This window comes from Palaemon carinicauda, chromosome 13, assembly GCF_036898095.1.
Source record: "Palaemon carinicauda isolate YSFRI2023 chromosome 13, ASM3689809v2, whole genome shotgun sequence".
Lineage (NCBI taxonomy): Eukaryota > Metazoa > Arthropoda > Malacostraca > Decapoda > Palaemonidae > Palaemon > Palaemon carinicauda.
The window spans coordinates 114,221,279-114,228,232 of record NC_090737.1 but is presented as its reverse complement, the minus strand read 5'-3'; the positions used below and the strand labels follow the sequence as shown (position 1 = coordinate 114,228,232).

Below are 6,954 nucleotides of genomic sequence, written 5' to 3'. Positions count from 1 at the left end.
TTCCTGATTGCGTAAGAGCTATTTCAGTCTGTTTTCATGTTACTATATAGAATCACACCACTCTCTCTAACCAGTGGTGTCATTCCCGACCTGAGGAATTACTCAAACTCAGCCCCCTGACACTACCAGCTTAGGGACGTAGGGATCCTCAAATCTCACCCACCAACGATCGAAATCTTCTTTATTTTAGCCTTTATTCAGGATTATGTAAGGTCTATTAAATAGTATTTCTATTTTGCCATACGACTTTAAATCATTCATAATGTACTACATAGCGTTCTTCATCTGTCATCGGTTCTCCGCCTCTGACTTCCACCCATACGTCACCAAACCATTTTACCAGTTATGCAAGTTGTTGACACACGACGATATTTTTTGTTTTATTTTTCACTCAACTGTTATCTCTACAAAGAATTGTAAATTTATTTTCCCTAATAAAAGTGGAAAAATTTTATCTATATGCCATATACTTCATATAAGTATTGTTCATTATTTTCATAAGAAAAATTCAATCTCTCTCTCTCTCTCTCTCTCTCTCTCTCTCTCTCTCTCTCTCTCTCTCTCTCTCGACCGGGATTGTGCTTCTTTTGTCATCAATTATTTTAACATAAACCTCATAATTATACATTATAGAATCCTTTTTTGTCAAATGACACAACTTAATATTTTCGTTACATTTCTGTATATCGACAAGTCCATTATTAATAACTGATTGGTAGTTTTATATCGTTTGACCGTTATTTATTGTGGAATTATTACGGAATAAGAGTCACTATAATGAATATAAAGTTTTTTCACATAAAATCATAGTTTTCTACCATCATTTACAGAAAATTATATAAAGACTATTTCCTAAAAATAACACTTTAATATCTTCACAATGAATATTATAAATATTTTGCTTATATAGAGTGAAATACCATAGAATATAAAGCAAACTTTTTAAAATGAACATGGGAATGTATGACTTTGGGGGTAACGTTCATGAAGAAACGTTGGATAACCTTAAACCAGATACTCACATACTTAATTCGTAATGTCCATTAAATATTAGTCAACTGAAAACCCAATTAGTCCTACTAATCGAGGAAATGTTTAAAAGAACTGTTGGCTAGAAAGCCAATGAAAAGAATCTACGGAAATCCCGGGTCTGGTGAAGGTCGATGATTGATCAAAACATTTCTTAATCAAATCTTTAACGGTTGTTTTCCTTGTCCTATCACACATACAGTAGAAAACCTGATTCTCAGAGGAATGCGAGATTTGTTTGTGGTATACAGTGTTTGTATTTAGAGTATCACAGAAAATATTCCGCGTTAATTGTCAAGTATACATTTTCGAAGCAGTTAAAAATCAAAAAAATCTTCAGCTTCTTGTCTAGTGGGAAATGTTATAGAGTCTTGAAGCCACATTCAGGATTCCTGAAGACTTTAAATCAATCAATCAATCTTAGAGCCATATATGCGAAAGCTCTAGAACCTAGAACAGAGGTACATCTTGGCACCAATAACTTTAACCTGTCTGTGAATATTCTCTTTTCGACACGATTTGTTGACCGCATGATGTGTCAAAGTTCTCTGTAGCTACAATTAGCAATACATATCGCAAAGCTATATGAGTTAAACAGCATGTCTCTATCTGTATCATTTCATAAAATTTGCTACGACACCTTTACAGTAAGAACGCGTCTAAAGTCTTAATCTTAGAATAATAAGTGCAAGATAATACATTGTGGGTAATAAAATCACTACAATATTTCAAAGAAATAATATTGCAGATATTTTCTCTTATCTGGTCTATGTATTATCTCTTTGAATCAAGCATCGGAACAATGGTTTTAGTATGGATGTAACCTATGACACTTTGGATTATCATGAACTATATTATGTACCAAAAATATAATGTGATATTGATTCTTTATAACAATAACTTGTCAAATTTGTTTTTCAAGACTTGCAAAGTATATTACAAGCTTATGAAATAAATTCAAAGAAAGGAAGAGATGGACAAATAGCATTTTTTTCTTCTTTTTTTTTTTTAATCAACTATGATTATTGCATATTTTATTCAAGCAATGACCAATCTTGTCTATTTCTTGTAATATTAAGTTTATTTAATTGTAAATCGATAGAAATTTGTTACTTTACGCTGATTTCTTGAGAGGTAATGTCATAAATCATCAAAGACGAGTGGTTTTGATGTACAAGTGTAGATGGCACCACTGCTTATACAAGGACACTAAATAAGACCCTTAACTAGGGATGTCTTCTTCGTTGTTTTGTCATCCTTGTTACACCAGGGGTGGAGGCAGGACTAGAGATATGTTTAATGGCAGAGTTAGTTGTATGTTGAGGTGTCTGAGGCTTAAACACATTTAACATTAAATCTAAAACAGTGAGTGTTAAATTTGCTGTCAATATTCGTGTTTTATGTCTTGTGCAGTTATTCAGGTATATAACTTATTCTAATTGCAAATATTAAGTAGCAAAAACTTCGGTCTTCTTAAAATCTGATAAGTGGTTCTAGAGGTTTTTGGGCCAATCGGTTTGTTTTCACGCCAGTTTGTAAGGCTTTGCCAGCAATAGTGGTACATATCCTTGAGAGAAGAGGTACATCGCCTTTGAGGAGTTAGTATCAAGGTTTTCATGGCTAGTTTATTTGTGATCCATTCTATTTGGCCGAAGGGTAAAAGGAGGCTTGTGTTGGGTTTCGCTGACGACATTTAGGCGTCATTTTATTTCATTACCTTTTTAATTGGGCCTTTTCTGCGATGAACGGCTTCTGTTGATGCAGGACTCATTGGCCCTTTATTTTTTCTTTGGTAGTGTATATTATTGGGGTCGGGTTAAAATTTGTTTAATTTACTCATTTTATCAAAAATAAGTTTTTTTTTTTTTTTTTCTAGTTTAGTGTTTTAAACTAATTCTAATATTTTTACTTGCATCAGTCAGATTTCTTTATAGGGTTCACATTTTTAACTAAAATAACCCGATTTATAAGTGGCAAATCGTGTCTTGGGGGGAGGGGTGAATACATAAAATTGATAAACTAATTTAAGCTGAAACTTGATCATCATTCATTGTAACAAGTTACAGTAAATCAAAATATAGTATCATAACATTGTGAAAAAACTTTAAGGTCTTTCTTACCACAACTAGCCACACATGAAGGATACTTCATATTCCATTTCCATTTTTCATTGTCTTAGGTGTACAAACTTTATTCAAAATACCTTGCTAAATTGAGGGAATGAATATATAAAGTTTTGTCCTGCTTCACCACGCTTGCAAGCATTCTCCTTGCTCCTATGTTCTGGCATGCGCACATTTCGCCACACGATTCTTTCTCAGTGGGCTTTTATTGCGTCGTAATAATTCTCTTGAATTTGGTCATTTTCTGATGAATGGGAGCTGGAGTGAAAACTTGCATAACTGCTAATATTAAGAGAAGGCAATTTACTATACTTTTTTAAACTCTTATCTAAATTTAGGGGACTGATGGCTAGATATTAATGAGTTTATTGTATTCTCCAGCTATTTTGCCATCTCTTTAAACACTACTTTCCTTTTTTTAACTAGTTACAGCTTCCAAGTATTCAAAAGTTCCTGGATGATCTGAGACGGCCATATCTTCCATCCTCCTTCAGTTTAACTCGCAATAATTACAAAATCTCGTACCTTTTTTTTTTTCTTTTTTTTTTTTTTTTTTTTTTTTTTTTTTTTTTTTTTTTTTTTTTCCGTCGGCAACTAATTATAATGGTAACTTTAACGTCCAGTTTGTACCCCTTGTTGCTCATTTAAAAGTGAAAAATAGCCACAAACTAATGATCTACGGGATGTATGAGCGCAGCTTGAAATTTACAACTTGCCAGAACATGAGAGATGTAATGTTAGATTGTAAGCAAAACTACTCCCGGCTGATCAAAATCAATTAGAACCTCAAGTGAAATCAGATAGTTACTTTTATTCTCAGCCACTTGAACCCTATTTTTCAGACTGGTTAGAAATTACTATTTTCTTGGCAGTATTATTGCTGAAAGTCTAGTTTTGGCAACTACACCACCCCCCCAAAAAAAATTTTGCTGTTGTCTCCATAATTCTTCATCAGGGCTCCAAAACTCATTAAGTTTCAGTAGTCCCGTATAATATTTATATAAGTGGGGTTAAAGATGACTAAACAGGTAGTTGTCCCAATAATAATGGTCAGAAATGCATAAAACTCAAGGCAGTGATCAGGAAAATATAGCTAGTGTTTAGCTAGAAATTAGTCCTATAATTACCCTAAGGGACAGTTGAAACTTTTTTGATGGTACGAAATGTTCACGCTGAAACATTCACTAAATCTGAATTTAAATTTGTAATGTCCATGAAAGCATCCAGTAACCTCTTAAAATAAATCTGCAATGAGTAATGTCTCAGCTGAACAATGGGATATGAGTCAACTGACAAGTGCACTTTCAAGGCAGGATGAATTCTAAAATTCCAATTGGTTAATCTTTAACCTTAGCAACCAATCATACTTTGCCATTTTTATCATACGTACAATACAAAGCCAAAAACAAAGGACGATCAGGAAATTTTACCCGTAATACATTCGGAAAAAAATGCCCTCCGGAGTTACCAGCCAAGAATGTCATACTTTTCATAGTTAATTTGTAGAAAATTAAATTTGGTTTATTATCTTCTCAATTATCAGTAATAAAATACATATCCAGATTTGGTAGAAATCAAGAATTCAGTTTTCCCTGAAAGCCACAATGTTAAGTTTCTAATCTGTCTTTCGCCCTAGCACACTCCGAGCTCGGATCTAGTGGTCCGACAGGTTTTTTAAAGTCTCTGCCTGAGTTTTTCTTGTGCGGGGTTAGAGGCATGTGGAGAGAAGCTGTTTTTACTAGGCAGCCATTTCAGCACATCTGATCTACTTTTAGTTTTTTCTCTTGGCACATCACATTCAACTTTGTATTATTTTACAGGCTGGGACAATTGTTTTCCTCGGATGTTGGAAGAGTGTCCTTCAGTAATTTTGCCAACGTTGACTATATTTTGCTTTGAATTTTGTTTTTAAGTCAAATTTTATCGAGCTTATTGTTTATGTTCAGTATATTCTTGCTTAAATTTTACCTCCTATTCTAAAGAGGGAAAAATCTATTGTCAATGGTGATAATTGGCAGGAAAATTATCCCGTGAAGTATGTTTAATGATATGGAACTTTTCACTTTTGATAAATTTTAATGCAGCTTAACTGGATAGTTTTGGTAGTACTACCCAGCCATCACTTCTAGAATTACATAACTGACAACAGAACTAACAGAACCGCACGAGTGCTTGTTCCAATTTTAATTATTGAAAAAAAGACAGTACAGTATAGGAGGTATGAGGGTTGACAATGTAAGTTTTGATGGTTTATTTAGATTCAGGGCTAGCTAAATTGCCCAGCCAAAGATTATTAGATTTAGAATTTTTATTTTAAAAATGTTGGTACAAGGCTAACACTGAAATTTGGTAAACCTCTCATTATAGAATTGAGATGCCAATCACTTGATTGGTTGTTGGAAAGAAAAAAATCGTGCATTGGAAAGTTAGTAGTTTTTTAACTTGGGAGTTAGTAGGTTAGTAAACATTCTTGTGGAGAAGTCTCTCAACACAAATGTAGTTTGTATTTCAAGTAAATTATACCAATATTCACTTGTTTTAACTTTGGTTTACAGATCTGAATAAGATTGATGTTGGGCATCCCAAGAGTTTTTGATAAGCCTGCCAGCAAATCCAATTTCTTCAGAGATCCTATGTCAGCCAGGGAGCATTAGATTAACACAAGGTGTGCATCTTTGCATGCTTGGAAACCAGTTCAGTCAAGATGCACCATGGAAGACTTCCTACGAAGAGGAGCAACTGGAAGGATTGATCCACCGAACTGAATCTTTAAGTTAATCTTCAGGCCCTTGGAGGAAACTTTAAACCCTTGGAGGAAACTTTAAATTTACGGATTTTCGTACGAAGTGCATGCCAGCTTTTTAGATTTACAATAAAACATTCTGGTATCTTTTAGTATCGACAAAGTTGACCAGAAATTTTTAAATACATCAAATATCAGAAGTACAAAATTGTCATGGATCTAAAGAATTGTTGAAGATGATGGAAAAATTCCCTTTGCTGAACATGCCTTAGTGCAGTGACTGCAAACATCAGAGGTTCTTCAGGTCACTCCAGTCTTATAACACACTTTCACGAGAGTGTAAGCATTTTGAGATAAAGATTTTTATAAAAGAACGCTCGACCTGGTGGATCTTGCTAGGTCAGAGACTTGAAGTTTTCGTAGTCTACACCAACACTAAAACATTAAAACGTCTCTTGCCGTAACGTCATGACAATCGGCCAGCAGCAGTCGCAACTCGTACCGGAACGTGAAAGTCTCTCATCTTGGAGTCCTCTGGGCAAGAAATCTAAAACTCCCTTGTTACTGTCTCCCATATAGGCTTGTCCATGAGAAAAATATTTTGTTATGCTACCTAGCGTGAACCATTGTCATATTGGCATTGTATCTAAATTTCTTTTTTTTTTATTCATGGTTTGAGTATATTCTGTTAAATTCTAAGTACATAAGGTCTTTTCAAGCTAAGACATCCAATTTGGCTAGAAAATTACCTCTACTAGAGTGAGGCATAAAGTTAATGTTTATTTTCAATGAAGTGTAATTTATCTTTATTTTTTAGATTTTTAATGAATGCTATAGGTTTGAATTTTAATTAAGATTTGAATGACAATGTTAAACTACCTTAATTGAACACCCAAAAATATTTAAGATATATTTAGTCTTTTAAGGAAGTGAATTTTTATATAAATCTATTGTAAATATTTATTTCTTCTATTCACAAGTTAGGAATCGGCCATCATTTATTGCATGCTTGTTAATGGTAAGTGGTATTTTATGCATGAGTGTAAATCCCAGAGCGAA

At 33.7% G+C, this 6,954-nt stretch overlaps 1 long non-coding RNA gene across 1 annotated transcript; it reads left to right on the top strand.

Annotated features, from left to right (window-relative positions):
- The first annotated feature begins 2,306 nt into the window (after positions 1 to 2,306).
- On the top strand, positions 2,307 to 6,370 carry LOC137652031 (uncharacterized). The gene is made up of 2 exons (XR_011046158.1): positions 2,307 to 2,394; positions 5,708 to 6,370. It is a non-coding gene; the product is annotated as an uncharacterized lncRNA (long non-coding RNA).
- Positions 6,371 to 6,954: the final 584 nt, after the last annotated feature.